Source organism: Lithobates pipiens, unplaced genomic scaffold (genome assembly GCF_037356315.1).
Source record: "Lithobates pipiens isolate NorthernLeopardFrog02 unplaced genomic scaffold, aLitPip1_a1.2 Scaffold_13, whole genome shotgun sequence".
Lineage (NCBI taxonomy): Eukaryota > Metazoa > Chordata > Amphibia > Anura > Ranidae > Lithobates > Lithobates pipiens.
The window spans coordinates 175,642,052-175,665,279 of NW_027507718.1; the positions used below are offsets into that span (position 1 = coordinate 175,642,052).

A 23,228-nucleotide genomic window follows, 5' to 3' on the forward strand; every position below is an offset into this window, starting at 1 on the left:
AGCCTACGGCACCTGGTATTTCCAGGCGGTCTCCCATCCAGGTACTAACCAGGCCCGACCCTGCTTAGCATCCGAGATCAGACGAGATCGAGCGCATTCAGGGTGATGTGGCCGTAGGCGATCTTGCACCCTACTTACGACTCTCTTGACAAAAGCCAAGGTGGTCACCTCGGGCAATCGAGAGGAAAAATACAGCAGGACGCCAAAGCCAACAACATAATGGAAAAAAGCCTACGGCACCTGGTATTCCCAGGCGGACTCCCATACAGGTACTAACCAGGCCTGACCCTGCTTAGCATCCGAGATCAGATGAGATCAAACGCATTCAGGGTGATGTGGCCGTAAGCGATCTGGCACCCTACTTACAACTCTCTTGACAAAAGCCAAGGTGGTCACCTTGGGCAATCGAGAGGAAAAATACAGCAGGTCGCCAAAGCCAACGACATAATGGAAAAAAGCCTACGGCACCTGGTATTCCCAGGCGGTCTCCCATCCAGGTACTAACCAGGCCCGACCCTGCTTAGCATCCGAGATCAGACGAGATCAAACGCATTCAGGGTGATGTGGCCGTAGGCGATCTTGCCCCCTACTTACAACTCTCTTGACAAAAGCCAAGGTGGTCACCTTGGGCAATCGAGAGGAAAAATACAGCAGGTCGCCAAAGCCAACGACATAATGGAAAAAAGCCTACGGCACCTGGTATTCCCAGGCGGTCTCCCATCCAGGTACTAACCAGGCCCGACCCTGCTTAGCATCCGAGATCAGATGAGATCGAGCGCAATCAGGGTGATGTGACCGTAGGCGATCTTGCACCCTACTTACAACTCTCTTGACAAAAGCCAAGGTGGTCACCTCGGGCAATCGAGAGGAAAAATACAGCAGGTCGCCAAAGCCAACAACATAATGGAAAAAAGCTTACGGCACCTGGTATTCCCAGGTGGTCTCCCATCCAGGTACTAACCAGGCCCGACCCTGCTTAGCATCCGAGATCAGACGAGATCGAGCGCATTCAGGGTGATGTGGCCGAAGGCGATCTTGCACCCTACTTACAACTCTCTTGACAAAAGCCAAGGTGGTCACCTTGGGCAATCGAGAGGAAAAATACAGCAGGTCGCCAAAGCCAATGACATAATGGAAAAAAGCCTATGGCACCTGGTATTCCCAGGCGGTCTCCCATCCAGGTACTAACCAGGCACGACCCTGCTTAGCATCCGAGATCAGACGAGATCGAGCGCATTCAGGGTGATGTGGCCGTAGGCGATCTTGCACCCTACTTACGACTCTCTTGACAAAAGCCAAGGTGGTCACCTCGGGCAATCGAGAGGAAAAATACAGCAGGACGCCAAAGCCAACAACATAATGGAAAAAAGCCTACGGCACCTGGTATTCCCAGGCGGACTCCCATACAGGTACTAACCAGGCCTGACCCTGCTTAGCATCCGAGATCAGATGAGATCAAACGCATTCAGGGTGATGTGGCCGTAAGCGATCTGGCACCCTACTTACAACTCTCTTGACAAAAGCCAAGGTGGTCACCTTGGGCAATCGAGAGGAAAAATACAGCAGGTCGCCAAAGCCAACGACATAATGGAAAAAAGCCTACGGCACCTGGTATTCCCAGGCGGTCTCCCATCCAGGTACTAACCAGGCCCGACCCTGCTTAGCATCCGAGATCAGACGAGATCAAACGCATTCAGGGTGATGTGGCCGTAGGCGATCTTGCCCCCTACTTACAACTCTCTTGACAAAAGCCAAGGTGGTCACCTTGGGCAATCGAGAGGAAAAATACAGCAGGTCGCCAAAGCCAACGACATAATGGAAAAAAGCCTACGGCACCTGGTATTCCCAGGCGGTCTCCCATCCAGGTACTAACCAGGCCCGACCCTGCTTAGCATCCGAGATCAGATGAGATCGAGCGCAATCAGGGTGATGTGACCGTAGGCGATCTTGCACCCTACTTACAACTCTCTTGACAAAAGCCAAGGTGGTCACCTCGGGCAATCGAGAGGAAAAATACAGCAGGTCGCCAAAGCCAACAACATAATGGAAAAAAGCTTACGGCACCTGGTATTCCCAGGTGGTCTCCCATCCAGGTACTAACCAGGCCCGACCCTGCTTAGCATCCGAGATCAGACGAGATCGAGCGCATTCAGGGTGATGTGGCCGAAGGCGATCTTGCACCCTACTTACAACTCTCTTGACAAAAGCCAAGGTGGTCACCTTGGGCAATCGAGAGGAAAAATACAGCAGGTCGCCAAAGCCAACGACATAATGGAAAAAAGCCTACGGCACCTGGTATTACCAGGCGCTCTCCCATCCAGGTACTAACCAGGCACGACCCTGCTTAGCATCCGAGATCAGACGAGATCAAACGCATTCAGGGTGATGTGGCCGTAGGCGATCTTGCCCCTACTAACAACTCTCTTGACAAAAGCCAAGGTGGTCACCTTGGGCAATCGAGAGGAAAAATACAGCAGGTCGCCAAAGCCAACGACATAATGGAAAAAAGCCTACGGCACCTGGTATTCCCAGGCGGTCTCCCATCCAGGTACTAACTAGGCCCGACCCTGCTTAGCATCCGAGATCAGATGAGATCGAGCGCAATCAGGGTGATGTGGCCGTAGGCGATCTTGCACCCTACTTACAACTCTCTTGACAAAAGCCAAGGTGGTCACCTCGGGCAATCGAGAGGAAAAATACAGCAGGTCGCCAAAGCCAACAACATAATGGAAAAAAGCCTACGGCACCTGGTATTCCCAGGCGGTCTCCCATCCAGGTACTAACCAGGCCCGACCCTGCTTAGCATCCGGGATCAGACGAGATCGAGCGCATTCAGGGTGATGTGGCCGTAGGCGATCTTGCACCCTACTTACAACTCTCTTGACAAAAGCCAAGGTGGTCACCTCGGGCAATCAAGAGGAAAAATACAGCAGGTCGCCAAAGCCAACAACATAATGGAAAAAAGCCTACGGCACCTGGTATTCCCAGGCGGACTCCCATACAAGTACTAACCAGGCCTGACCCTGCTTAGCATCCGAGATCAGACGAGATCAAACGCATTCAGGGTGATGTGGCCGTAAGCGATCTGGCACCCTACTTACAACTCTCTTGACAAAAGCCAAGGTGGTCACCTTGGGCAATCGAGAGGAAAAATACAGCAGGTCGCCAAAGCCAACGACATAATGGAAAAAAGCCTACGGCATCTAGTATTCCCAGGCGGTCTCCCATCCAGGTACTAACCAGGCCCGACCCTGCTTAGCATCCGAGATCAGACGAGATCAAACGCATTCAGGGTGATGTGGCCGTAGGCGATCTTGCCCCCTACTTACAACTCTCTTGACAAAAGCCAAGGTGGTCACCTTGGGCAATCGAGAGGAAAAATACAGCAGGTCGCCAAAGCCAACGACATAATGGAAAAAAGCCTATGGCACCTGGTATTCCCAGGCGGTCTCCCATCCAGGTACTAACCAGGCCCGACCCTGCTTAGCATCCGAGATCAGATGAGATCAAGCGCAATCAGGGTGATGTGGCTGTAGGCGATCTTGCACCCTACTTACAACTCTCTTGACAAAAGCCAAGGTGGTCACCTCGGGCAATAGAGAGGAAAAATACAGCAGGTCGCCAAAGCCAACAACATAATGGAAAAAAGCCTACGGCACATGGTATTCCCAGGCGGTCTCCTATCCAGGTACTAACCAGGCCCGACCCTGCTTAGCATTCGAGATCAGACGAGATCGAGCGCATTCTGGGTGATGTGGCCGTAGGCGATCTTACACCCTACTTACAAATCTCTTGACAAAAGCCAAGGTGGTCACCTTGGGCAATCGAGAGGAAAAATACAGCAGGTCACCAAAGCCAACAACATAATGGAAAAAAGCCTACGGCACTTGGTATTCCCAGGCGGTCTCCCATCCAGGTACTAACCAGGCCCGACCCTGCTTAGCATCCAGAGATCAGACGAGATCGAGCGCATTCTGGGTGATGTGGCCGTAGGCGATCTTACACCCTACTTACAAATCTCTTGACAAAAGCCAAGGTGGTCACCTTGGGGAATCGAGAGGAAAAATACAGCAGGTCACCAAAGCCAACAACATAATGGAAAAAAGCCTACGGCACTTGGTATTCCCAGGCGGTCTCCCATCCAGGTACTAACCAGGCCCGACCCTGCTTAGCATCCGAGATCAGACGAGATCGAGCGCATTCAGGATGATGTGGCCGTAGGCACTCTTGCACCCTACTTACAACTCTCTTGACAAAAGCCAAGGTGGTCACCTCGGGCAATCAAGAGGAAAAATACAGCAGGTCGCCAAAGCCAACAACATAATGGAAAAAAGCCTACGGCACCTGGTATTCCCAGGCGGTCTCCCATTCAGTTACTAACCAGGCCCGAGCCTGCTTAGCATTCGAGATCAGATGAGACGGAGCGCATTCAGGGTGATGTGGCCATAGGCGATCTTGCAGCCTACTTACAACTCTCTTGACAAAAGCCAAGGTGGTCACCTCGGGCAATCGAGAGGAAAAATACAGCAGGTCGCCAAAGCCAACAACATAATGGAAAAAAGCCTAAGGCACCTGGTATTCCCAGGCGGTCTCCCATCCAGGTACTAACCAGGCCCAACCCTGCTTAGCATCGGAGATCAGACGAGATCGAGCGCATTCAGGGTGATGTGGCCGTAGGCGATCTTTTGCCCTACTTACAACTCTCTTGACAAAAGCCAAGGTGGTCACCTCGGGCAATCGAGAGGAAAAATACAGCAGGTCGCCAAAGCCAACAACATAATGGAAAAAAGCCTACGGCACCTTGTATTCCAAGGTGGTCTCCCATCCAGGTACTAACCAGGCCCGACCCTGCTTAGCATCCGAGATCAGATGAGATCGAGCGCATTCAGGGTGATGTGGCCGTAGGCAATCTTGCACCCTACTTACAACTCTCTTGACAAAAGCCAAGGTGGTCACCTCGGGCAATGGAGAGGAAAAATACAGCAGGTCGCCAAAGCCAACAACATAATGGAAAAAAGCCTACGGCACCTGGTATTTCCAGGCGGTCTCCCATCCAGGTACTAACCAGGCCCGACCCTGCTTAGCATCCGAGATCAGACGAGATCGAGCGCATTCAGGGTGATGTGGCCGTAGGCGATCTTGCACCCTACTTACGACTCTCTTGACAAAAGCCAAGGTGGTCACCTCGGGCAATCGAGAGGAAGAATACAGCAGGTCGCCAAAGCCAACAACATAATGGAAAAAAGCCTACGGCACCTGGTATTCCCAGGCGGTCTCCCATACAGGTACTAACCAGGCCCGACCCTGCTTAGCATCCGAGATCAGACGAGATCAAACGCGATCAAACGCATTCAGGGTGATGTGGCCGTAAGCGATCTGGCACCCTACTTACAACTCTCTTGACAAAAGCCAAGGTGTTCACCTTGGGCAATCGAGAGGAAAAATACAGCAGGTCGCCAAAGCCAATGACATAATGGAAAAAAGCCTACGGCACCTGGTATTCCCAGGCGCTCTCCCATCCAGGTACTAACCAGGCCCGACCCTGCTTAGCATCCGAGATCAGATGAAATCGAGCGCAATCAGGGTGATTTAGCCGTAGGCGATCTTGCACCCTACCTACAACTCTCTTGACAAAAGCCAAGGTGGTCACCTCGGGCAATCGAGAGGAAAAATACAGCAGGTCGCCAAAGCCAACGACATAATGGAAAAAAGCCTACGGCACCTGGTATTCCCAGGCGGTCTCCCATCCAGGTACTAACCAGGCCCGACCCTGCTTAGCATCCGAAATCAGACGAGATCGAGCACATTCAGAGTGATGTGGCCGTAAGCGATCTTGTACCCTACTTACAACTCTCTTGACAAAAGCCAAGGTGGTCAACTTGGGCAATCGAGAGGAAAAATACAGCAGGTCGCCAAACCCAACAACATAATGGAAAAAAGCCTACGGCACCTGGTATTCCCAGGCGGTCTCCCAGCCAGGTACTAACCAGGCCCAACCCTGCTTAGCATCCGAGATCAGACGAGATCGAGCACATTCAGGGTGATGTGGCCATAGGCAATCTTGCACCCTACTTACAACTCTCTTGACAAAAGCCAAGGTGGTCACCTCGGGCAATCGAGAGGAAAAATAGAGCAGGTCGCCAAAACCAACAACAAAATGGAAAAAAGCCTACGGCACCTTGTATTCCAAGGCGGTCTCCCATCCAGGTACTAACCAGGCCCGACCCTGCTTAGCATCCGAGATCAGACGAGATCGAGCGCATTCAGGGTGATGTGGCTGTAGGCGATCTTGCACCCTACTTACAACTCTCTTGACAAAAGCCAAGGTGGTCACCACGGGCAATCGAGAGGAAAAATACAGCAGGTCGCCAAAGCCAACAACATAATGGAAAAAAGCCTACGACACCTGCTATTCCCAGGCGGTCTCCTATCCAGGTACTAACCAGGCCGGACCCTGCTTAGCATCCGAGATCAGATTAGATCGAGCGCATTCAGGGTGATGTGGCCGTAGGCGAACTTGCACCCTACTTACAATTCTCTTGACAAAAGCCAAGGTGGTCACCTCGGGCAATCGAGAGGAAAAATACAGCAGGTCGCCAAAGCCAACAACATAATGGAAAAAAGCCTACGGCACCTGGTATTTCCAGGCGGTCTCCCATCCAGGTACTAATCAGGCCCGACCCTGCTTAGCATCCGAGATCAGATGAGATCGAGCGCATTCAGGGTGATGTGGCCATAGGCGATCTTGCACCCTACTTACAACTCTCTTGACAAAAGCCAAGGTGGTCACCTCGGGCAATCGAGAGGAAAAATACAGCAGGTCGCCAAAGCCAACAACATAATGGAAAAAAGCCTAAGGCACCTGGTATTCCCAGGCGGTCTCCCATCCAGGTACTAACCAGGCCCAACCCTGCTTAGCATCGGAGATCAGACGAGATCGAGCGCATTCAGGGTGATGTGGCCGTAGGCGATCTTTCGCCCTACTTACAACTCTCTTGACAAAAGCCAAGGTGGTCACCTCGGGCAATAGAGAGGAAAAATACAGCAGGTCGCCAAAGCCAACAACATAATGGAAAAAAGCCTACGGCACCTTGTATTCCAAGGTGGTCTCCCATCCAGGTACTAACCAGGCCCGACCCTGCTTAGCATCCGAGATCAGATGAGATCGAGCGCATTCAGGGTGATGTGGCCGTAGGCAATCTTGCACCCTACTTACAACTCTCTTGACAAAAGCCAAGGTGGTCACCTCGGGCAATGGAGAGGAAAAATACAGCAGGTCGCCAAAGCCAACAACATAATGGAAAAAAGCCTACGGCACCTGGTATTTCCAGGCGGTCTCCCATCCAGGTACTAACCAGGCCCGACCCTGCTTAGCATCCGAGATCAGACGAGATCGAGCGCATTCAGGGTGATGTGGCCGTAGGCGATCTTGCACCCTACTTACGACTCTCTTGACAAAAGCCAAGGTGGTCACCTCGGGCAATCGAGAGGAAGAATACAGCAGGTCGCCAAAGCCAACAACATAATGGAAAAAAGCCTACGGCACCTGGTATTCCCAGGCGGTCTCCCATACAGGTACTAACCAGGCCCGACCCTGCTTAGCATCCGAGATCAGACGAGATCAAACGCGATCAAACGCATTCAGGGTGATGTGGCCGTAAGCGATCTGGCACCCTACTTACAACTCTCTTGACAAAAGCCAAGGTGTTCACCTTGGGCAATCGAGAGGAAAAATACAGCAGGTCGCCAAAGCCAATGACATAATGGAAAAAAGCCTACGGCACCTGGTATTCCCAGGCGCTCTCCCATCCAGGTACTAACCAGGCCCGACCCTGCTTAGCATCCGAGATCAGATGAAATCGAGCGCAATCAGGGTGATTTAGCCGTAGGCGATCTTGCACCCTACCTACAACTCTCTTGACAAAAGCCAAGGTGGTCACCTCGGGCAATCGAGAGGAAAAATACAGCAGGTCGCCAAAGCCAACGACATAATGGAAAAAAGCCTACGGCACCTGGTATTCCCAGGCGGTCTCCCATCCAGGTACTAACCAGGCCCGACCCTGCTTAGCATCCGAAATCAGACGAGATCGAGCACATTCAGGGTGATGTGGCCGTAAGCGATCTTGTACCCTACTTACAACTCTCTTGACAAAAGCCAAGGTGGTCAACTTGGGCAATCGAGAGGAAAAATACAGCAGGTCGCCAAACCCAACAACATAATGGAAAAAAGCCTACGGCACCTGGTATTCCCAGGCGGTCTCCCATCCAGGTACTAACCAGGCCCAACCCTGCTTAGCATCCGAGATCAGACGAGATCGAGCACATTCAGGGTGATGTGGCCATAGGCAATCTTGCACCCTACTTACAACTCTCTTGACAAAAGCCAAGGTGGTCACCTCGGGCAATCGAGAGGAAAAATAGAGCAGGTCGCCAAAACCAACAACAAAATGGAAAAAAGCCTACGGCACCTTGTATTCCAAGGCGGTCTCCCATCCAGGTACTAACCAGGCCCGACCCTGCTTAGCATCCGAGATCAGACGAGATCGAGCGCATTCAGGGTGATGTGGCTGTAGGCGATCTTGCACCCTACTTACAACTCTCTTGACAAAAGCCAAGGTGGTCACCACGGGCAATCGAGAGGAAAAATACAGCAGGTCGCCAAAGCCAACAACATAATGGAAAAAAGCCTACGACACCTGCTATTCCCAGGCGGTCTCCTATCCAGGTACTAACCAGGCCGGACCCTGCTTAGCATCCGAGATCAGATTAGATCGAGCGCATTCAGGGTGATGTGGCCGTAGGCGAACTTGCACCCTACTTACAATTCTCTTGACAAAAGCCAAGGTGGTCACCTCGGGCAATCGAGAGGAAAAATACAGCAGGTCGCCAAAGCCAACAACATAATGGAAAAAAGCCTACGGCACCTGGTATTTCCAGGCGGTCTCCCATCCAGGTACTAATCAGGCCCGACCCTGCTTAGCATCCGAGATCAGATGAGATCGAGCGCATTCAGGGTGATGTGGCCGTAGGCGATCTTACACCCTACTTACAACTCTCTTGACAAAAGCCAAGGTGGTCACCTCGGGCAATCGAGAGGAAAAATACAGCAGGTCGCCAAAGCCAACAACATAATGGAAAAAAGCCTACGGCACCTGATATTCCCAGGTGGTCTCCCATCCAGGTACTAACCAGGGCCCACCCTGCTTAGCATCCGAGATCAGACGAGATCGAGCGCATTCAGGGTGATGTGGCTGTAGGCGATCTTGCTTCCTACTTACAACTCTCTTGACAAATGCCAAGGTGGTCACGTCGGGCAATCGAGAGGAAAAATACAGCAGGTCGCCAAAGCCAACAACATAATGGAAAAAAGCCTACGGCACCTGGTATTCCCAGGCGGTTTCCCATTCAGGTACTAACCAGGCCCGACCCTGCTTAGCATCCGAGATCAGATGAGATCGAGCGCATTCAGGGTGTTGTGGCCGTAGGCGATCTTGCCCCCTACTTACAACTCTCTTGACAAAAGCCAAGGTGGTCACCTCGGGCAATCGAGAGGAAAAATACAGCAGGTCGCCAAAGCCAACAACATAATGGAAAAAAGCCTACGGCACCTGGTATTCCCAGGCGGTCTCCCATCCAGGTACTAACCAAGCCCAACCCTGCTTAGCATCCGAGATCAGACGAGATCGAGCGCATTCAGGGTGATGTGGCCGTAGGCGATCTTGCAACCTACTTGCAACTCTCTTGACAAAAGCCAAGGTGGTCACCTCGGGCAATCGAGAGGAAAAATACAGCAGGTCGCCAAAGCCAACAACATAATGGAATAAAGCCTACGGCACCTTGTATTCCAAGGCGGTCTCCCTTCCAGGTACTAACCAGGCCCGACCCTGCTTAGCATCCGAGATCAGACGAGATCGAGCGCATTCAGAGTGATGTCGTCGTAGGCGATATTGCACCCTACTTACAACTCTCTTGACAAAAGCCAAGGTGGTCACCACGGGCAATCGAGAGGAAAAATACAGCAGGTCGCCAAAGCCAACAACATAATGGAAAAAAGCCTACGGCACCTGGTATTCCCAGGCGGTCTCCTATCCAGGTACTAACCAGGCCGGACCCTGCTTAGCATCCGAGATCAGATTAGATCGAGCGCATTCAGGGTGATGTGGCCATAGGCGAACTTGGACCCTACTTACAATTCTCTTGACAAAAGCCAAGGTGGTCACCTCGGACAATCGAGAGTTAAAATACAGCAGGTCGCCAAAGCCAACAACATAATGGAAAAAAGCCTACGGCACCTGGTATTTCCAGGTGGTCTCCCATTCAGGTACTAACCAGGCCCGACCCTGCTTAGCATCCGAGATCAGATGAGATCGAGCGCATTCAGGGTGATGTGGCCGTAGGCGATCTTACACCCTACTTACAACTCTCTTGACAAAAGCCAAGGTGGTCACCTCGGGCAATCGAGAGGAAAAATACAGCAGGTCGCCAAAGCCAACAACATAATGGAAAAAAGCCTACGGCACCTGCCATTCCCAGGTGGTCTCCCATCCAGGTACTAACCAGGGCCCACCCTGCTTAACATCTGAGATCAGACGAGATCGAGCGCATTCAGGGTGATGTGGCCGTAGGCGATCTTGCTTCCTACTTACAACTCTCTTGACAAAAGCCAAGGTGGTCACCTCGGGCAATCGAGAGGAAAAATACAGCAGGTCGCCAAAGCCAACAACATAATGGAAAAAAGCCTACGGCACCTGGTATTCCCAGGCGGTCTCCATATCCAGGTACTAACCAGGCCCGACCCTGCTTAGCATGCGAGATCAGATGAGATCGAGCGCATTCAGGGTGATGTGGCCGTAGGCGATCTTGCACCCTACTTACAACTCTCTTGACAAAAGACAAGGTGGTCACCTCGGGCAATCGAGAGGAAAAATACAGCAGGTCGCCAAAGCCAACAACATAATGGAAAAAAGCCTACGGCACCTGGTATTCCCAGGCGGTCTCCCATCCAGGTACTAACCAGGCCCGACCCTGCTTAGCATCCGAGATCAGATGAGATCGAGCGCAATCAGGGTGATGTGGCCGTAGGCGATCTTGCACCCTACTTACAACTCTCTTGACAAAAGCCAAGGTGGTCACCTCGGGCAATAGAGAGGAAAAATACAGCAGGTCGCCAAAGCCAACAACATAATGGAAAAAAGCCTACGGCACCTGGTATTCCCAGGCGGTCTCCTATCCAGGTACTAACCAGGCCCGACCCTGCTTAGCATTCGAGATCAGACGAGATCGAGCGCATTCTGGGTGATGTGGCCGTAGGCGATCTTACACCCTACTTACAAATCTCTTGACAAAAGCCAAGGTGGTCACCTTGGGCAATCGAGAGGAAAAATACAGCAGGTCACCAAAGCCAACAACATAATGGAAAAAAGCCTACGGCACTTGGTATTCCCAGGCGGTCTCCCATCCAGGTACTAACCAGGCCCGACCCTGCTTAGCATCCAGAGATCAGACGAGATCGAGCGCATTCTGGGTGATGTGGCCGTAGGCGATCTTACACCCTACTTACAAATCTCTTGACAAAAGCCAAGGTGGTCACCTTGGGCAATCGAGAGGAAAAATACAGCAGGTCACCAAAGCCAACAACATAATGGAAAAAAGCCTACGGCACTTGGTATTCCCAGGCGGTCTCCCATCCAGGTACTAACCAGGCCCGACCCTGCTTAGCATCCGAGATCAGACGAGATCGAGCGCATTCAGGGTGATGTGGCCGTAGGCACTCTTGCACCCTACTTACAACTCTCTTGACAAAAGCCAAGGTGGTCACCTCGGGCAATCAAGAGGAAAAATACAGCAGGTCGCCAAAGCCAACAACATAATGGAAAAAAGCCTACGGCACCTGGTATTCCCAGGCGGTCTCCCATTCAGTTACTAACCAGGCCCGAGCCTGCTTAGCATTCGAGATCAGATGAGACGGAGCGCATTCAGGGTGATGTGGCCATAGGCGATCTTGCACCCTACTTACAACTCTCTTGACAAAAGCCAAGGTGGTCACCTCGGGCAATCGAGAGGAAAAATACAGCAGGTTGCCAAAGCCAACAACATAATGGAAAAAAGCCTAAGGCACCTAGTATTCCCAGGCGGTCTCCCATCCATGTACTAACCAGGCCCGACCCTGCTTGGCATCCGAGATCAGACGAGATCGAGCGCATTCAGGGTGATGTGGCCGTAGGCAATCTTGCACCCTACTTACAACTCTCTTGACAAAAGCCAAGGTGGTCACCTCGGGCAATCGAGAGGAAAAATACAGCAGGTCGCCAAAGCCAACAACATAATGGAAAAAAGCCTACGGCACCTGGTATTCCCAGGCAGTCTCCATATCCAGGTACTAACCAGGCCCGACCCTGCTTTGCATGCGAGATCAGATGAGATCGAGCGCATTCAGGGTGATGTGGCCGTAGGCGATCTTACACCCTACTTACAACTCTCTTGACAAAAGCCAAGGTGGTCACCTCGGGCAATCGAGAGGAAAAATACAGCAGGTCGCCAAAGCCAACAACATAATGGAAAAAAGCCTACGGCACCTGATATTCCCAGGTGGTCTCCCATCCAGGTACTAACCAGGGCCCACCCTGCTTAGCATCCGAGATCAGACGAGATCGAGCGCATTCAGGGTGATGTGGCTGTAGGCGATCTTGCTTCCTACTTACAACTCTCTTGACAAATGCCAAGGTGGTCACGTCGGGCAATCGAGAGGAAAAATACAGCAGGTCGCCAAAGCCAACAACATAATGGAAAAAAGCCTACGGCACCTGGTATTCCCAGGCGGTCTCCCATTCAGGTACTAACCAGGCCCGACCCTGCTTAGCATCCGAGATCAGATGAGATCGAGCGCATTCAGGGTGTTGTGGCCGTAGGCGATCTTGCCCCCTACTTACAACTCTCTTGACAAAAGCCAAGGTGGTCACCTCGGGCAATCGAGAGGAAAAATACAGCAGGTCGCCAAAGCCAACAACATAATGGAAAAAAGCCTACGGCACCTGGTATTCCCAGGCGGTCTCCCATCCAGGTACTAACCAAGCCCAACCCTGCTTAGCATCCGAGATCAGACGAGATCGAGCACATTCAGGGTGATGTGGCCGTAGGCGATCTTGCAACCTACTTGCAACTCTCTTGACAAAAGCCAAGGTGGTCACCTCGGGCAATCGAGAGGAAAAATACAGCAGGTCGCCAAAGCCAACAACATAATGGAATAAAGCCTACGGCACCTTGTATTCCAAGGCGGTCTCCCATCCAGGTACTAACCAGGCCCGACCCTGCTTAGCATCCGAGATCAGACGAGATCGAGCGCATTCAGAGTGATGTCGTCGTAGGCGATATTGCACCCTACTTACAACTCTCTTGACAAAAGCCAAGGTGGTCACCTCGGGCAATCGAGAGGAAAAATACAGCAGGTCGCCAAAGCCAACAACATAATGGAAAAAAGCCTACGGCACCTGGTATTCCCAGGCGGTCTCCTATCCAGGTACTAACCAGGCCGGACCCTGCTTAGCATCCGAGATCAGATTAGATCGAGCGCATTCAGGGTGATGTGGCCATAGGCGAACTTGGACCCTACTTACAATTCTCTTGACAAAAGCCAAGGTGGTCACCTCGGACAATCGAGAGGAAAAATACAGCAGGTCGCCAAAGCCAACAACATAATGGAAAAAAGCCTACGGCACCTGCCATTCCCAGGTGGTCTCCCATCCAGGTACTAACCAGGGCCCACCCTGCTTAACATCTGAGATCAGACGAGATCGAGCGCATTCAGGGTGATGTGGCCGTAGGCGATCTTGCTTCCTACTTACAACTCTCTTGACAAAAGCCAAGGTGGTCACCTCGGGCAATCGAGAGGAAAAATACAGCAGGTCGCCAAAGCCAACAACATAATGGAAAAAAGCCTATGGCACCTGGTATTCCCAGGCGGTCTCCATATCCAGGTACTAACCAGGCCCGACCCTGCTTAGCATGCGAGATCAGATGAGATCGAGCGCATTCAGGGTGATGTGGCCGTAGGCGATCTTGCACCCTACTTACAACTCTCTTGACAAAAGACAAGGTGGTCACCTCGGGCAATCGAGAGGAAAAATACAGCAGGTCGCCAAAGCCAACAACATAATGGAAAAAAGCCTACGGCACCTGGTATTCCCAGGCGGTCTCCCATCCAGGTACTAACCAGGCCCGACCCTGCTTAGCATCCGAGATCAGATGAGATCGAGCGCAATCAGGGTGATGTGGCCGTAGGCGATCTTGCACCCTACTTACAACTCTCTTGACAAAAGCCAAGGTGGTCACCTCGGGCAATAGAGAGGAAAAATACAGCAGGTCGCCAAAGCCAACAACATAATGGAAAAAAGCCTACGGCACCTGGTATTCCCAGGCGGTCTCCTATCCAGGTACTAACCAGGCCCGACCCTGCTTAGCATTCGAGATCAGACGAGATCGAGCGCATTCTGGGTGATGTGGCCGTAGGCGATCTTACACCCTACTTACAAATCTCTTGACAAAAGCCAAGGTGGTCACCTTGGGCAATCGAGAGGAAAAATACAGCAGGTCACCAAAGCCAACAACATAATGGAAAAAAGCCTACGGCACTTGGTATTCCCAGGCGGTCTCCCATCCAGGTACTAACCAGGCCCGACCCTGCTTAGCATCCAGAGATCAGACGAGATCGAGCGCATTCTGGGTGATGTGGCCGTAGGCGATCTTACACCCTACTTACAAATCTCTTGACAAAAGCCAAGGTGGTCACCTTGGGCAATCGAGAGGAAAAATACAGCAGGTCACCAAAGCCAACAACATAATGGAAAAAAGCCTACGGCACTTGGTATTCCCAGGCGGTCTCCCATCCAGGTACTAACCAGGCCCGACCCTGCTTAGCATCCGAGATCAGACGAGATCGAGCGCATTCAGGGTGATGTGGCCGTAGGCACTCTTGCACCCTACTTACAACTCTCTTGACAAAAGCCAAGGTGGTCACCTCGGGCAATCAAGAGGAAAAATACAGCAGGTCGCCAAAGCCAACAACATAATGGAAAAAAGCCTACGGCACCTGGTATTCCCAGGCGGTCTCCCATTCAGTTACTAACCAGGCCCGAGCCTGCTTAGCATTCGAGATCAGATGAGACGGAGCGCATTCAGGGTGATGTGGCCATAGGCGATCTTGCACCCTACTTACAACTCTCTTGACAAAAGCCAAGGTGGTCACCTCGGGCAATCGAGAGGAAAAATACAGCAGGTCGCCAAAGCCAACAACATAATGGAAAAAAGCCTAAGGCACCTAGTATTCCCAGGCGGTCTCCCATCCATGTACTAACCAGGCCCGACCCTGCTTGGCATCCGAGATCAGACGAGATCGAGCGCATTCAGGGTGATGTGGCCGTAGGCAATCTTGCACCCTACTTACAACTCTCTTGACAAAAGCCAAGGTGGTCACCTCGGGCAATCGAGAGGAAAAATACAGCAGGTCGCCAAAGCCAACAACATAATGGAAAAAAGCCTACGGCACCTGGTATTCCCAGGCAGTCTCCATATCCAGGTACTAACCAGGCCCGACCCTGCTTTGCATGCGAGATCAGATGAGATCGAGCGCATTCAGGGTGATGTGGCCGTAGGCGATCTTACACCCTACTTACAACTCTCTTGACAAAAGCCAAGGTGGTCACCTCGGGCAATCGAGAGGAAAAATACAGCAGGTCGCCAAAGCCAACAACATAATGGAAAAAAGCCTACGGCACCTGATATTCCCAGGTGGTCTCCCATCCAGGTACTAACCAGGGCCCACCCTGCTTAACATCTGAGATCAGACGAGATCGAGCGCATTCAGGGTGATGTGGCCGTAGGCGATCTTGCTTCCTACTTACAACTCTCTTGACAAAAGCCAAGGTGGTCACCTCGGGCAATCGAGAGGAAAAATACAGCAGGTCGCCAAAGCCAACAACATAATGGAAAAAAGCCTACGGCACCTGGTATTCCCAGGCGGTCTCCATATCCAGGTACTAACCAGGCCCGACCCTGCTTAGCATGCGAGATCAGATGAGATCGAGCGCATTCAGGGTGATGTGGCCGTAGGCGATCTTGCACCCTACTTACAACTCTCTTGACAAAAGACAAGGTGGTCACCTCGGGCAATCGAGAGGAAAAATACAGCAGGTCGCCAAAGCCAACAACATAATGGAAAAAAGCCTACGGCACCTGGTATTCCCAGGCGGTCTCCCATCCAGGTACTAACCAGGCCCGACCCTGCTTAGCATCAGAGATCAGACGAGATCAAGCGCATTCAGGGTGATGTGGCCGTAGGCGATCTTGCACCCTACTTACAACTCTCTTGACAAAAGCCAAGGTGGTCACCTCGGGCAATCGAGAGGAAAAATACAGCAGGTCGCCAAAGCCAACAACATAATGGAAAAAAGCCTACGGCACCTGGTATTCCCAGGCGGTCTCCCATCCAGGTACCGTATATACTCGAGTATAGGCCGACCCGATTATAAGCCGAGGCCCCCAATTTACCCCCAAAAAACTGGGAAACCTATTGACTCGTGTATAAGCCGAGGGTGAGATATGCCTGTCCATCCCTGTGTGTGTGTCCATCCATCCATCCATCCCTGTGTGTGTGTCCATCCATCCATCCATCCCTGTGTGTGTGTGTGTCCATCCATCCATCCATCCCTGTGTGTGTGTGTGTGTCCATCCATCCATCCATCCCTGTGTGTGTGTCCGTCCATCCATCCATCCATCCATCCATCCCTGTGTGTGTGTCCGTCCATCCATCCATCCCTGTGTGTGTGTCCATCCCTGTGTGTGTGTCCATCCATGTGTGTGTGTGTGTGTGTGTGTGTGAGGCCTTGTGTGTCCAGCCTACCTGTGTCCCCAGCCTCCGTCCGGTCCCGAGCCTCCGTCCGGTCCCGTCCTGTCCCGAGCCGAGCCTCCGTCCGGTCCGGTCCCGTCCCGTCCCGAGACTCCGTCCGGTCCCGTCCCGTCCCGAGCCGAGCCGAGCCTCCGTCCGGTCCCGTCCCAGGATCACCGCTCTTCGTCGGCGCCCATTTTCCTGTTCAAATGCCGCGCCTCCCTGTCTGTGATAGGCGGAACACAATTTCCCAGCAGTCTGTGTTCCGCCTATCACGGCCATCCTTTCATCCTCGTCCGTAGTACGAGGATGAGCGGATGTCCGTGATAGGCGGAACACAGGCTGCTGGGAAATTCAGTGTTCCGCCTATCACAGGCGAAGGCGGAGCCGGAGGCGCGGCTTTTGAATTAGAATAGAATGGCCGCTGTCTGTCTGCTCGACACGCTGATCGAGCAGGCAGACAGCGATGACTCGAGTATAAGCCGAGGGGGCACTTTCAGCCTCAAAAAAGAGGCTGAAAATCTCGGCTTATACTCGAGTATATACGGTACTAACCAGATGAGACGCTGCTTAGCATCCGAGATCAGACGAGATCGAGCGCATCCAGGGTGATGTGGCCGTAGGCGATCTTGCACCCTACTTACAACTCTCTTGACAAAAGCCAAGGTGGTCACCTTGGGCAATCGAGAGGAAAAATACAGCAGGTCGCCAAAGCCAACAACATAATGGAAAAAAGCGTACGGCACCTGGTATTCCCAGGCGGTCTCCCATCCATGTACTAACCAGGCCCGACCCTGCTTGGCATCCGAGATCGAGCGCATTCAGGGTGATGTGGCCATAGGCAATCTTGCAGCCTACTTACAACTCTCTTGACAAAAGCCAAGGTGGTCACCTCGGGCAATCGAGAGGAAAAATACAGCAGGTCGCCAAAGCCAACAACATAATGGAAAAAAGCCTACGGCACCTGGTATTCCCAGGCGGTCTCCATATCCAGGTACTAACCAGGCCCGACCCTGCTTTGCATGCGAGATCAGATGAGATCGAGCGCATTCAGGGTGATGTGGCCGTAGGCGATCTTGCACCCTACTTACAACTCTCTTGACAAAAGCCAAGGTGGTCACCTCGGGCAATCGAGAGGAAAAATACAGCAGGTCGCCAAAGCCAACAACATAATGGAAAAAAGCCTACGGCACCTGGTATTCCCAGGCTGTCTCCCATCCAGGTACTAACCAGGCCCGACCCTGCTTAGCATCAGAGATCAGACGAGATCGAGCGCATTCAGGGTGATGTGGCCGTAGACGATCTTGCACCCTACTTACAACTCTCTTGACAAAAGCCAAGGTGGTCACCTCGGGCAATCGAGAGGAAAAATACAGCAGGTCGCCAAAGCCAACAACATAATGGAAAAAAGCCTACGGCACCTGGTATTCCCAGGCGGTCTCCCATCCAGGTACTAACCAGGCCCGACCCTGCTTGGCATCCGAGATCAGACGAGATTGAGTGCATTCAGGGTGATGTGGCCATAGGCGATCTTGCACCCTACTTACAACTCTCTTGACAAAAGCCAAGGTGGTCACCTCGGGCAATCGAGAGGAAAAATACAGCAGGTCGCCAAAGCCAACAACATAATGGAAAAAAGCCTACGGCACCTGGTATTCCCAGGCGGTCTCCCATCCAGGTACTAACCAGGCCCGACCCTGCTTGGCATCCGAGATCAGACGAGATTGAGTGCATTCAGGGTGATGTGGCCATAGGCGATCTTGCACCCTACTTACAACTCTCTTGACAAAAGCCAAGGTGGTCACCTCGGGCAATCGAGAGGAAAAATACAGCAGGTCGCCAAAGCCAACAACATAATGGAAAAAAGCCTACGGCACCTGGTATTCCCAGGCGGTCTCCCATCCAGGTACTAACCAGGCCCAACCCTGCTTAGCATCCGAGATCAGACGAGATAGAGCGCATTCAGGGTGATGTGGCCGTAGGCAATCTTGCACCCTACTTACAACTCTCTTGACAAAAGCTAAGGTGGTCACCTCGGGCAATCGAGAGGAAAAATACAGCAGGTCGCCAAAGCCAACAACATAATGGAAAAAAGCCTACGGCACCTGGTATTCCCAGGCGGTCTCCCATCCAGGTACTAACCAGGCCCGACGCTGCTTAGCATCGGAGATCGAGCGCATTGTGGGTGATGTGGCCGTAGGCGATCTTGCACCCTACTTACAACTCTCTTGACAAAAGCCAAGGTGGTCACCTCGGGCAATCGAGAGGAAAAATATAGCAGGTCGGCAAAGCCAACAACATAATGGAAAAAAGCCTACGGCACCTGGTATTCCCAGGCGGTCTCCAATCCAGGTACTAACCAGGCCCGACCCTGCTTAGCATCCGAGATCAGACGAGATCGAGCGCATTCAGGATGATGTGGCCGCAGGCGATCTTGCACCCTACTTACAACTCTCTTGAAAAAAGCCAAGGTGGTCACCTCGGGCAATCGAGAGGAAAAATACAGCAGGTCGCCAAAGCCAACAACATAATGGAAAAAAGCCTACGGCACCTGGTATTCCCAGGCGGTCTACCATCCAGGTACTAACCAGGCCGACACTGCTTAGCATCCGAGATCAGACGAGATCAAGCGCATTCAGGGTGATGTGGCCGTAGGCGATCTTGCACCCTACTTACAACTCTCTTGACAAAAGCCAAGGTGGTCACCTCGGGCAATCGAGAGGAAAAATATAGCAGGTCGGCAAAGCCAAAAACATAATGGAAAAAAGCCTACGGCACCTGGTATTCCCAGGCGGTCTCCAATCCAGGTACTAACCAGGCCCGACCCCGCTTAGCATCCGAGATCAGACGAGATCGAACGCATTCAGGGTGATGTGGCCGTAGGCGATCTTGCACCCTACTTACAACTCTCTTGACAAAAGCAAAGGTGGTCACCTCGGGCAATCGAGAGGAAAAATACAGCAAGTCGCCCAAGCCAACAACATAATGGAAAAAAGCCGACGGCACCTGGTATTCCCAGGCGGTCTCCCATCCAGGTACTAACCAGGCTCGACCCTGCTTAGCATCCGAGATCAGACGAGATCGAGCGCATTCAGTGTGATGTGGCCGCAGGCGATCTTGCACCCTACTTACAACTCTCTTGAAAAAAGCCAAAGTGGTCACCTCGGGCAATCGAGAGGAAAAATACAGCAGGTCGCCAAAGCCAACAACATAATGGAAAAAAGCCTACGGCACCTGGTATTCCCAGGCGGTCACTCATCCAGGTACTAACCAGGCCAGACCCTGCTTAGCTTCCGAGATCAGACGAGATCGAGCGCATTCAGGGTGATGTGGCCGTAGGGGATCTTGCACCCTACTTACAACTCTCTTGACAAAAGCCAAGGTGGTCACCTCGGGCAATCGAGAGGAAAAATACAGCAGGTCGCCAAAGCCAAAAACATAATGGAAAAAAGCCTACGGCACCTGGTACTCCCAGACGGTCTCCCATCCAGGTACTAACCAGGCCCGACCCTGCTTAGCATCCGAGATCAGACGAGATCGAGCACATTCAGGGTGATGTGGCCGTAGGCGATCTTGCACCCTACTTACAACTCTCTTGACAAAAGCCAAGGTGGTCACCTCGGGCAATCGAGAGGAAAAATGCAACAGGTCGCCAAAGCCAACAACATAATGGAAAAAAGCCTACGGCACCTGGTATTCCCAGGCGGTCTCCCATCCAGGTACTAACCAGGCCCGACCCTGCTTAGCATCCGAGATCAGACGAGATCGAGCGCATTCAGGGTGATGTGGCATTAGGTAATCTTGAACCCTACTTACAACTCTCTTGACAAAAGCCAAGGTGGTCACCTCGGGCAGTCGAGAGGAAAAATACAGCAGGTCGCCAAAGCCAACAACATAATGGAAAAAAGCCTACGGCACCTGGTATTCCCAGGCGGTCTCCCATCCAGGTACTAACCAGGCCAGACCCTGCTTAGCATCCGAGATCAGACGAGATCGAGCGCATTCAAGGTGATGTGGCCGTAATCGATCTTGTACCCTACTTACAACACTCTTGACAAAAGCCAAGGTGGTCACCTCAGGCAATCGAGAGGAAAAATACAGCAGGTCGCCAAAGCCAACAACATAATGGAAAAAAAGCCTACGGCACCTGGTATTCTCAGGCGGTCTCCCATCCAGGTACTAACCAGGCCCGACCCTGCTTAGCATCCGAGATCAGACGAGATCGAGCACATTCAGGGTGATGTGGCAGTAGGCGATCTTGCACCCTACTTACAACTCTCTTGACAAAAGCCAAGGTGGTCACCTCGGGCAATCGAGAGGAAAAATACAGCAGGTCGCCAAAGCCAACAACATAATGGAAAAAAGCCTACGGCACCTGGTATTCCCAGGCGGTCTCCCATCCAGGTACTAACCAGGCGCGACCCTGCTTAGCATCCGAGATCAGACGAGATCGAGCGCATTCAGGGTGATGTGGCCATAGGCAATCTTGATCCCTACTTACAACTCTCTTGACAAAAGCCAAGGTGGTCACCTCGGGCAATCGAGAGGAAAAATACAGCAGGTCGCCAAAGCCAACAACATAATGGAAAAAAAGCCTACGGCACCTGGTATTCACAGGCGGTCTCCCATCCAGATACTAACCAGGCCCGACCCTGCTTAGCATCCGAGATCAGACGAGATCGAGCGCATTCAGGGTAATGTGGCCGGAGGCGATCTTGCACCCTACTTACAACTCTCTTGACAAAAGCCAAAGTGGTCACCTCGGGCAATCGAGAGGAAAAATACAGCAGGTCGCCAAAGCCAACAACATAATGGAAAAAAGCCTACGGCACCTAGTATTCCCAGGCGGTCTCCCATCCAGGTACTAACCAGGCCCGCCCCTGCTTAGCATCCGAGATCAGACGAGATCGAGCGCTTTCAGGTTGATGTGGCCGTAGGCGATCTTGCACCCTACTTACAACTCTCTTGAAAAAAGCCAAGGTGGTCACCTCGGGCAATCGAGAGGAAAAATACAGCAGGTCGCCAAAGCCAACAACATAATGGAAAAAAGCCTACGGCACCTGGTATTCCCAGGCGGTCTCGCATCCAGGTACTAACCAGACCAGACAATGCTTAGCATCCGAGATCAGACGAGATCGAGCGCATTCAGGGTGATGTGGCCGTAGGCGATCTTGCACCCTACTTACAACTCTCTTGACAAAAGCCAAGGTGGTCACCTCGGGCAATCGAGAGGAAAAATACAGCAGGTCGCCAAAGCCAACAACATAATGGAAAAAAGCCTACGGCACCTGGTATTCCCAGGCGGTCTCCCATCCAGGTACTAACCAGGCCCGACCCTGCTTAGCATCCGAGATCAGATGAGATCAAGCGCATTCAGGGTGATGTGGCAGTAGGCAATCTTGATCCCTACTTACAACTCTCTTGACAAAAGCCAAGGTGGTCACCTCGGGCAATCGAGAGGAAAAATACAGCAGGTCGCCAAAGCCAACAACATAATGGAAAAAAGCCTACGGCACCTAGTATTCCCAGGCGGTCTCCCATCCAGGTACTAACCAGGCCCGACCCTGCTTAGCATCCGAGATCAGACGAGATCGAGCGCATTCAGGGTGATGTGGCCGTAGGCGGTCTTGCACCATACTTACAACTCTCTTGACAAAAGCCAAGGTGGTCACCTCGGGCAATCGAGAGGAAAAAAACTGCAGGTCGCCAAAGCCAACAACATAATGGAAAAAAGCCTAGGGCACCTGGTATTCCCAGACGGTCTCCCATCCAGGTACTAACCAGGCCCGACCCTGCTTACCATCCGAGATCAGACGAGATCGAGCGCATTCAGGGTGATGTGGCCGCAGGCGATCTTGCACCCTACTTACAACTCTCTTGACAAAAGCCAAGGTGGTCACCTCGGGCAATCGAGAGGAAAAATACAGCATGTCGCCAAAGCCAACAACATAATGGAAAAAAGCCTACGGCACCTGGTATTCCCAGGCGGCCTCCCATCCAGGTACTAACCAGGCCCGACCCTGCTTAGCATCCGAGATCAGACGAGATCGAGCGCATTCAGTGTGATGTGGCCGCAGGCGATCTTGCACCCTACTTACAACTCTCTTGAAAAAAGCCAAAGTGGTCACCTCGGGCAATCGAGAGGAAAAATACAGCAGGTCGCCAAAGCCAACAACATAATGGAAAAAAGCCTACGGCACCTGGTATTCCCAGGCGGTCACTCATCCAGGTACTAACCAGGCCAGACCCTGCTTAGCTTCCGAGATCAGACGAGATCGAGCGCATTCAGGGTGATGTGGCCGTAGGGGATCTTGCACCCTACTTACAACTCTCTTGACAAAAGCCAAGG

At 52.3% G+C, this 23,228-nt stretch overlaps 43 non-coding genes and 53 pseudogenes across 43 annotated transcripts; all 96 read right to left on the bottom strand.

The window, feature by feature from the left end:
- On the bottom strand, window positions 1–119 carry LOC143976397 (5S ribosomal RNA). The gene has a single exon (XR_013272706.1). It is a non-coding gene; the product is annotated as a 5S ribosomal RNA (ribosomal RNA).
- A 109-nt stretch (window positions 120–228) lies between these two features.
- On the bottom strand, window positions 229–347 carry LOC143978727 (5S ribosomal RNA; annotated as a pseudogene).
- A 109-nt stretch (window positions 348–456) lies between these two features.
- LOC143976789 (5S ribosomal RNA) lies at window positions 457–575 on the bottom strand. Its single transcript, XR_013273083.1, has one exon. It is a non-coding gene; the product is annotated as a 5S ribosomal RNA (ribosomal RNA).
- A 109-nt stretch (window positions 576–684) lies between these two features.
- LOC143978220 (5S ribosomal RNA) lies at window positions 685–803 on the bottom strand. Its single transcript, XR_013273912.1, has one exon. It is a non-coding gene; the product is annotated as a 5S ribosomal RNA (ribosomal RNA).
- Window positions 804–912: 109 nt separating this feature from the next.
- LOC143976870 (5S ribosomal RNA) lies at window positions 913–1,031 on the bottom strand. Its single transcript, XR_013273162.1, has one exon. It is a non-coding gene; the product is annotated as a 5S ribosomal RNA (ribosomal RNA).
- Window positions 1,032–1,140: 109 nt separating this feature from the next.
- Window positions 1,141–1,259, bottom strand: LOC143976696 (5S ribosomal RNA). The gene has a single exon (XR_013272993.1). It is a non-coding gene; the product is annotated as a 5S ribosomal RNA (ribosomal RNA).
- Window positions 1,260–1,368: 109 nt separating this feature from the next.
- On the bottom strand, window positions 1,369–1,487 carry LOC143978729 (5S ribosomal RNA; annotated as a pseudogene).
- A 109-nt stretch (window positions 1,488–1,596) lies between these two features.
- LOC143976790 (5S ribosomal RNA) lies at window positions 1,597–1,715 on the bottom strand. The gene has a single exon (XR_013273084.1). It is a non-coding gene; the product is annotated as a 5S ribosomal RNA (ribosomal RNA).
- A 109-nt stretch (window positions 1,716–1,824) lies between these two features.
- Window positions 1,825–1,943, bottom strand: LOC143978232 (5S ribosomal RNA). Its single transcript, XR_013273913.1, has one exon. It is a non-coding gene; the product is annotated as a 5S ribosomal RNA (ribosomal RNA).
- Window positions 1,944–2,052: 109 nt separating this feature from the next.
- On the bottom strand, window positions 2,053–2,171 carry LOC143976871 (5S ribosomal RNA). The gene has a single exon (XR_013273163.1). It is a non-coding gene; the product is annotated as a 5S ribosomal RNA (ribosomal RNA).
- A 109-nt stretch (window positions 2,172–2,280) lies between these two features.
- LOC143979125 (5S ribosomal RNA) lies at window positions 2,281–2,399 on the bottom strand (annotated as a pseudogene).
- A 108-nt stretch (window positions 2,400–2,507) lies between these two features.
- On the bottom strand, window positions 2,508–2,626 carry LOC143976425 (5S ribosomal RNA). Its single transcript, XR_013272733.1, has one exon. It is a non-coding gene; the product is annotated as a 5S ribosomal RNA (ribosomal RNA).
- A 109-nt stretch (window positions 2,627–2,735) lies between these two features.
- LOC143976635 (5S ribosomal RNA) lies at window positions 2,736–2,854 on the bottom strand. The gene has a single exon (XR_013272934.1). It is a non-coding gene; the product is annotated as a 5S ribosomal RNA (ribosomal RNA).
- Window positions 2,855–2,963: 109 nt separating this feature from the next.
- Window positions 2,964–3,082, bottom strand: LOC143978813 (5S ribosomal RNA; annotated as a pseudogene).
- A 109-nt stretch (window positions 3,083–3,191) lies between these two features.
- On the bottom strand, window positions 3,192–3,310 carry LOC143978446 (5S ribosomal RNA; annotated as a pseudogene).
- A 109-nt stretch (window positions 3,311–3,419) lies between these two features.
- On the bottom strand, window positions 3,420–3,538 carry LOC143977918 (5S ribosomal RNA; annotated as a pseudogene).
- A 109-nt stretch (window positions 3,539–3,647) lies between these two features.
- LOC143978104 (5S ribosomal RNA) lies at window positions 3,648–3,766 on the bottom strand (annotated as a pseudogene).
- A 109-nt stretch (window positions 3,767–3,875) lies between these two features.
- Window positions 3,876–3,995, bottom strand: LOC143978911 (5S ribosomal RNA; annotated as a pseudogene).
- Window positions 3,996–4,104: 109 nt separating this feature from the next.
- LOC143976962 (5S ribosomal RNA) lies at window positions 4,105–4,223 on the bottom strand. Its single transcript, XR_013273251.1, has one exon. It is a non-coding gene; the product is annotated as a 5S ribosomal RNA (ribosomal RNA).
- Window positions 4,224–4,332: 109 nt separating this feature from the next.
- On the bottom strand, window positions 4,333–4,451 carry LOC143979306 (5S ribosomal RNA; annotated as a pseudogene).
- Window positions 4,452–4,560: 109 nt separating this feature from the next.
- Window positions 4,561–4,679, bottom strand: LOC143977638 (5S ribosomal RNA; annotated as a pseudogene).
- Window positions 4,680–4,788: 109 nt separating this feature from the next.
- Window positions 4,789–4,907, bottom strand: LOC143977066 (5S ribosomal RNA). Its single transcript, XR_013273352.1, has one exon. It is a non-coding gene; the product is annotated as a 5S ribosomal RNA (ribosomal RNA).
- A 109-nt stretch (window positions 4,908–5,016) lies between these two features.
- Window positions 5,017–5,135, bottom strand: LOC143976398 (5S ribosomal RNA). Its single transcript, XR_013272707.1, has one exon. It is a non-coding gene; the product is annotated as a 5S ribosomal RNA (ribosomal RNA).
- A 109-nt stretch (window positions 5,136–5,244) lies between these two features.
- Window positions 5,245–5,373, bottom strand: LOC143979168 (5S ribosomal RNA; annotated as a pseudogene).
- A 109-nt stretch (window positions 5,374–5,482) lies between these two features.
- Window positions 5,483–5,601, bottom strand: LOC143977882 (5S ribosomal RNA; annotated as a pseudogene).
- Window positions 5,602–5,710: 109 nt separating this feature from the next.
- Window positions 5,711–5,829, bottom strand: LOC143977491 (5S ribosomal RNA). Its single transcript, XR_013273767.1, has one exon. It is a non-coding gene; the product is annotated as a 5S ribosomal RNA (ribosomal RNA).
- A 109-nt stretch (window positions 5,830–5,938) lies between these two features.
- LOC143976494 (5S ribosomal RNA) lies at window positions 5,939–6,057 on the bottom strand. The gene has a single exon (XR_013272800.1). It is a non-coding gene; the product is annotated as a 5S ribosomal RNA (ribosomal RNA).
- A 109-nt stretch (window positions 6,058–6,166) lies between these two features.
- On the bottom strand, window positions 6,167–6,285 carry LOC143978318 (5S ribosomal RNA; annotated as a pseudogene).
- A 109-nt stretch (window positions 6,286–6,394) lies between these two features.
- LOC143979181 (5S ribosomal RNA) lies at window positions 6,395–6,513 on the bottom strand (annotated as a pseudogene).
- A 109-nt stretch (window positions 6,514–6,622) lies between these two features.
- LOC143976632 (5S ribosomal RNA) lies at window positions 6,623–6,741 on the bottom strand. Its single transcript, XR_013272931.1, has one exon. It is a non-coding gene; the product is annotated as a 5S ribosomal RNA (ribosomal RNA).
- Window positions 6,742–6,850: 109 nt separating this feature from the next.
- On the bottom strand, window positions 6,851–6,969 carry LOC143977639 (5S ribosomal RNA; annotated as a pseudogene).
- Window positions 6,970–7,078: 109 nt separating this feature from the next.
- On the bottom strand, window positions 7,079–7,197 carry LOC143977068 (5S ribosomal RNA). The gene has a single exon (XR_013273353.1). It is a non-coding gene; the product is annotated as a 5S ribosomal RNA (ribosomal RNA).
- A 109-nt stretch (window positions 7,198–7,306) lies between these two features.
- LOC143976399 (5S ribosomal RNA) lies at window positions 7,307–7,425 on the bottom strand. The gene has a single exon (XR_013272708.1). It is a non-coding gene; the product is annotated as a 5S ribosomal RNA (ribosomal RNA).
- A 109-nt stretch (window positions 7,426–7,534) lies between these two features.
- LOC143979169 (5S ribosomal RNA) lies at window positions 7,535–7,663 on the bottom strand (annotated as a pseudogene).
- Window positions 7,664–7,772: 109 nt separating this feature from the next.
- On the bottom strand, window positions 7,773–7,891 carry LOC143977884 (5S ribosomal RNA; annotated as a pseudogene).
- A 109-nt stretch (window positions 7,892–8,000) lies between these two features.
- LOC143977104 (5S ribosomal RNA) lies at window positions 8,001–8,119 on the bottom strand. The gene has a single exon (XR_013273389.1). It is a non-coding gene; the product is annotated as a 5S ribosomal RNA (ribosomal RNA).
- A 109-nt stretch (window positions 8,120–8,228) lies between these two features.
- Window positions 8,229–8,347, bottom strand: LOC143979900 (5S ribosomal RNA). Its single transcript, XR_013274112.1, has one exon. It is a non-coding gene; the product is annotated as a 5S ribosomal RNA (ribosomal RNA).
- A 109-nt stretch (window positions 8,348–8,456) lies between these two features.
- Window positions 8,457–8,575, bottom strand: LOC143978319 (5S ribosomal RNA; annotated as a pseudogene).
- Window positions 8,576–8,684: 109 nt separating this feature from the next.
- On the bottom strand, window positions 8,685–8,803 carry LOC143979182 (5S ribosomal RNA; annotated as a pseudogene).
- Window positions 8,804–8,912: 109 nt separating this feature from the next.
- LOC143976296 (5S ribosomal RNA) lies at window positions 8,913–9,031 on the bottom strand. The gene has a single exon (XR_013272611.1). It is a non-coding gene; the product is annotated as a 5S ribosomal RNA (ribosomal RNA).
- A 109-nt stretch (window positions 9,032–9,140) lies between these two features.
- Window positions 9,141–9,259, bottom strand: LOC143977957 (5S ribosomal RNA; annotated as a pseudogene).
- Window positions 9,260–9,368: 109 nt separating this feature from the next.
- LOC143976636 (5S ribosomal RNA) lies at window positions 9,369–9,487 on the bottom strand. The gene has a single exon (XR_013272935.1). It is a non-coding gene; the product is annotated as a 5S ribosomal RNA (ribosomal RNA).
- A 109-nt stretch (window positions 9,488–9,596) lies between these two features.
- On the bottom strand, window positions 9,597–9,715 carry LOC143978277 (5S ribosomal RNA). The gene has a single exon (XR_013273917.1). It is a non-coding gene; the product is annotated as a 5S ribosomal RNA (ribosomal RNA).
- Window positions 9,716–9,824: 109 nt separating this feature from the next.
- Window positions 9,825–9,943, bottom strand: LOC143979178 (5S ribosomal RNA; annotated as a pseudogene).
- Window positions 9,944–10,052: 109 nt separating this feature from the next.
- LOC143978691 (5S ribosomal RNA) lies at window positions 10,053–10,171 on the bottom strand (annotated as a pseudogene).
- Window positions 10,172–10,280: 109 nt separating this feature from the next.
- Window positions 10,281–10,399, bottom strand: LOC143976422 (5S ribosomal RNA). Its single transcript, XR_013272730.1, has one exon. It is a non-coding gene; the product is annotated as a 5S ribosomal RNA (ribosomal RNA).
- Window positions 10,400–10,508: 109 nt separating this feature from the next.
- On the bottom strand, window positions 10,509–10,627 carry LOC143978436 (5S ribosomal RNA; annotated as a pseudogene).
- Window positions 10,628–10,736: 109 nt separating this feature from the next.
- On the bottom strand, window positions 10,737–10,856 carry LOC143978477 (5S ribosomal RNA; annotated as a pseudogene).
- A 109-nt stretch (window positions 10,857–10,965) lies between these two features.
- On the bottom strand, window positions 10,966–11,084 carry LOC143977620 (5S ribosomal RNA). Its single transcript, XR_013273846.1, has one exon. It is a non-coding gene; the product is annotated as a 5S ribosomal RNA (ribosomal RNA).
- A 109-nt stretch (window positions 11,085–11,193) lies between these two features.
- On the bottom strand, window positions 11,194–11,312 carry LOC143977023 (5S ribosomal RNA). Its single transcript, XR_013273310.1, has one exon. It is a non-coding gene; the product is annotated as a 5S ribosomal RNA (ribosomal RNA).
- Window positions 11,313–11,421: 109 nt separating this feature from the next.
- LOC143978912 (5S ribosomal RNA) lies at window positions 11,422–11,541 on the bottom strand (annotated as a pseudogene).
- Window positions 11,542–11,650: 109 nt separating this feature from the next.
- On the bottom strand, window positions 11,651–11,769 carry LOC143976510 (5S ribosomal RNA). The gene has a single exon (XR_013272814.1). It is a non-coding gene; the product is annotated as a 5S ribosomal RNA (ribosomal RNA).
- A 109-nt stretch (window positions 11,770–11,878) lies between these two features.
- LOC143979307 (5S ribosomal RNA) lies at window positions 11,879–11,997 on the bottom strand (annotated as a pseudogene).
- A 109-nt stretch (window positions 11,998–12,106) lies between these two features.
- LOC143978468 (5S ribosomal RNA) lies at window positions 12,107–12,225 on the bottom strand (annotated as a pseudogene).
- A 109-nt stretch (window positions 12,226–12,334) lies between these two features.
- On the bottom strand, window positions 12,335–12,454 carry LOC143978615 (5S ribosomal RNA; annotated as a pseudogene).
- A 109-nt stretch (window positions 12,455–12,563) lies between these two features.
- LOC143977958 (5S ribosomal RNA) lies at window positions 12,564–12,682 on the bottom strand (annotated as a pseudogene).
- A 109-nt stretch (window positions 12,683–12,791) lies between these two features.
- Window positions 12,792–12,910, bottom strand: LOC143980100 (5S ribosomal RNA). Its single transcript, XR_013274244.1, has one exon. It is a non-coding gene; the product is annotated as a 5S ribosomal RNA (ribosomal RNA).
- Window positions 12,911–13,019: 109 nt separating this feature from the next.
- On the bottom strand, window positions 13,020–13,138 carry LOC143980125 (5S ribosomal RNA). Its single transcript, XR_013274268.1, has one exon. It is a non-coding gene; the product is annotated as a 5S ribosomal RNA (ribosomal RNA).
- A 109-nt stretch (window positions 13,139–13,247) lies between these two features.
- LOC143978823 (5S ribosomal RNA) lies at window positions 13,248–13,366 on the bottom strand (annotated as a pseudogene).
- Window positions 13,367–13,475: 109 nt separating this feature from the next.
- Window positions 13,476–13,594, bottom strand: LOC143978692 (5S ribosomal RNA; annotated as a pseudogene).
- Window positions 13,595–13,703: 109 nt separating this feature from the next.
- Window positions 13,704–13,822, bottom strand: LOC143978437 (5S ribosomal RNA; annotated as a pseudogene).
- A 109-nt stretch (window positions 13,823–13,931) lies between these two features.
- Window positions 13,932–14,051, bottom strand: LOC143979013 (5S ribosomal RNA; annotated as a pseudogene).
- A 109-nt stretch (window positions 14,052–14,160) lies between these two features.
- LOC143977631 (5S ribosomal RNA) lies at window positions 14,161–14,279 on the bottom strand. Its single transcript, XR_013273847.1, has one exon. It is a non-coding gene; the product is annotated as a 5S ribosomal RNA (ribosomal RNA).
- A 109-nt stretch (window positions 14,280–14,388) lies between these two features.
- On the bottom strand, window positions 14,389–14,507 carry LOC143977025 (5S ribosomal RNA). The gene has a single exon (XR_013273312.1). It is a non-coding gene; the product is annotated as a 5S ribosomal RNA (ribosomal RNA).
- Window positions 14,508–14,616: 109 nt separating this feature from the next.
- LOC143978914 (5S ribosomal RNA) lies at window positions 14,617–14,736 on the bottom strand (annotated as a pseudogene).
- A 109-nt stretch (window positions 14,737–14,845) lies between these two features.
- Window positions 14,846–14,964, bottom strand: LOC143976511 (5S ribosomal RNA). Its single transcript, XR_013272815.1, has one exon. It is a non-coding gene; the product is annotated as a 5S ribosomal RNA (ribosomal RNA).
- Window positions 14,965–15,073: 109 nt separating this feature from the next.
- On the bottom strand, window positions 15,074–15,192 carry LOC143979308 (5S ribosomal RNA; annotated as a pseudogene).
- A 109-nt stretch (window positions 15,193–15,301) lies between these two features.
- On the bottom strand, window positions 15,302–15,420 carry LOC143978469 (5S ribosomal RNA; annotated as a pseudogene).
- Window positions 15,421–15,529: 109 nt separating this feature from the next.
- Window positions 15,530–15,649, bottom strand: LOC143978616 (5S ribosomal RNA; annotated as a pseudogene).
- A 109-nt stretch (window positions 15,650–15,758) lies between these two features.
- Window positions 15,759–15,877, bottom strand: LOC143977766 (5S ribosomal RNA; annotated as a pseudogene).
- Window positions 15,878–15,986: 109 nt separating this feature from the next.
- On the bottom strand, window positions 15,987–16,106 carry LOC143978478 (5S ribosomal RNA; annotated as a pseudogene).
- A 109-nt stretch (window positions 16,107–16,215) lies between these two features.
- LOC143976337 (5S ribosomal RNA) lies at window positions 16,216–16,334 on the bottom strand. Its single transcript, XR_013272650.1, has one exon. It is a non-coding gene; the product is annotated as a 5S ribosomal RNA (ribosomal RNA).
- A 1,279-nt stretch (window positions 16,335–17,613) lies between these two features.
- On the bottom strand, window positions 17,614–17,722 carry LOC143979652 (5S ribosomal RNA; annotated as a pseudogene).
- A 109-nt stretch (window positions 17,723–17,831) lies between these two features.
- On the bottom strand, window positions 17,832–17,951 carry LOC143978822 (5S ribosomal RNA; annotated as a pseudogene).
- Window positions 17,952–18,060: 109 nt separating this feature from the next.
- Window positions 18,061–18,179, bottom strand: LOC143978241 (5S ribosomal RNA; annotated as a pseudogene).
- Window positions 18,180–18,288: 109 nt separating this feature from the next.
- On the bottom strand, window positions 18,289–18,407 carry LOC143977113 (5S ribosomal RNA). The gene has a single exon (XR_013273398.1). It is a non-coding gene; the product is annotated as a 5S ribosomal RNA (ribosomal RNA).
- Window positions 18,408–18,516: 109 nt separating this feature from the next.
- On the bottom strand, window positions 18,517–18,635 carry LOC143977115 (5S ribosomal RNA). Its single transcript, XR_013273400.1, has one exon. It is a non-coding gene; the product is annotated as a 5S ribosomal RNA (ribosomal RNA).
- A 109-nt stretch (window positions 18,636–18,744) lies between these two features.
- On the bottom strand, window positions 18,745–18,863 carry LOC143976716 (5S ribosomal RNA). Its single transcript, XR_013273012.1, has one exon. It is a non-coding gene; the product is annotated as a 5S ribosomal RNA (ribosomal RNA).
- A 327-nt stretch (window positions 18,864–19,190) lies between these two features.
- On the bottom strand, window positions 19,191–19,309 carry LOC143977750 (5S ribosomal RNA; annotated as a pseudogene).
- A 109-nt stretch (window positions 19,310–19,418) lies between these two features.
- Window positions 19,419–19,536, bottom strand: LOC143978928 (5S ribosomal RNA; annotated as a pseudogene).
- Window positions 19,537–19,645: 109 nt separating this feature from the next.
- Window positions 19,646–19,764, bottom strand: LOC143977870 (5S ribosomal RNA; annotated as a pseudogene).
- Window positions 19,765–19,873: 109 nt separating this feature from the next.
- LOC143977118 (5S ribosomal RNA) lies at window positions 19,874–19,992 on the bottom strand. The gene has a single exon (XR_013273403.1). It is a non-coding gene; the product is annotated as a 5S ribosomal RNA (ribosomal RNA).
- A 109-nt stretch (window positions 19,993–20,101) lies between these two features.
- Window positions 20,102–20,220, bottom strand: LOC143977751 (5S ribosomal RNA; annotated as a pseudogene).
- Window positions 20,221–20,329: 109 nt separating this feature from the next.
- Window positions 20,330–20,448, bottom strand: LOC143976565 (5S ribosomal RNA). The gene has a single exon (XR_013272867.1). It is a non-coding gene; the product is annotated as a 5S ribosomal RNA (ribosomal RNA).
- A 109-nt stretch (window positions 20,449–20,557) lies between these two features.
- Window positions 20,558–20,676, bottom strand: LOC143978402 (5S ribosomal RNA; annotated as a pseudogene).
- Window positions 20,677–20,785: 109 nt separating this feature from the next.
- Window positions 20,786–20,904, bottom strand: LOC143978115 (5S ribosomal RNA; annotated as a pseudogene).
- A 110-nt stretch (window positions 20,905–21,014) lies between these two features.
- Window positions 21,015–21,133, bottom strand: LOC143977825 (5S ribosomal RNA; annotated as a pseudogene).
- Window positions 21,134–21,242: 109 nt separating this feature from the next.
- LOC143976420 (5S ribosomal RNA) lies at window positions 21,243–21,361 on the bottom strand. Its single transcript, XR_013272728.1, has one exon. It is a non-coding gene; the product is annotated as a 5S ribosomal RNA (ribosomal RNA).
- Window positions 21,362–21,471: 110 nt separating this feature from the next.
- On the bottom strand, window positions 21,472–21,590 carry LOC143978538 (5S ribosomal RNA; annotated as a pseudogene).
- Window positions 21,591–21,699: 109 nt separating this feature from the next.
- LOC143977412 (5S ribosomal RNA) lies at window positions 21,700–21,818 on the bottom strand. The gene has a single exon (XR_013273692.1). It is a non-coding gene; the product is annotated as a 5S ribosomal RNA (ribosomal RNA).
- Window positions 21,819–21,927: 109 nt separating this feature from the next.
- LOC143979483 (5S ribosomal RNA) lies at window positions 21,928–22,046 on the bottom strand (annotated as a pseudogene).
- A 109-nt stretch (window positions 22,047–22,155) lies between these two features.
- Window positions 22,156–22,274, bottom strand: LOC143976937 (5S ribosomal RNA). The gene has a single exon (XR_013273227.1). It is a non-coding gene; the product is annotated as a 5S ribosomal RNA (ribosomal RNA).
- A 109-nt stretch (window positions 22,275–22,383) lies between these two features.
- LOC143980070 (5S ribosomal RNA) lies at window positions 22,384–22,502 on the bottom strand. Its single transcript, XR_013274214.1, has one exon. It is a non-coding gene; the product is annotated as a 5S ribosomal RNA (ribosomal RNA).
- Window positions 22,503–22,611: 109 nt separating this feature from the next.
- On the bottom strand, window positions 22,612–22,730 carry LOC143978027 (5S ribosomal RNA; annotated as a pseudogene).
- Window positions 22,731–22,839: 109 nt separating this feature from the next.
- LOC143977339 (5S ribosomal RNA) lies at window positions 22,840–22,958 on the bottom strand. The gene has a single exon (XR_013273623.1). It is a non-coding gene; the product is annotated as a 5S ribosomal RNA (ribosomal RNA).
- Window positions 22,959–23,067: 109 nt separating this feature from the next.
- Window positions 23,068–23,186, bottom strand: LOC143977752 (5S ribosomal RNA; annotated as a pseudogene).
- Between the last annotated feature and the right edge of the window lie 42 nt (window positions 23,187–23,228).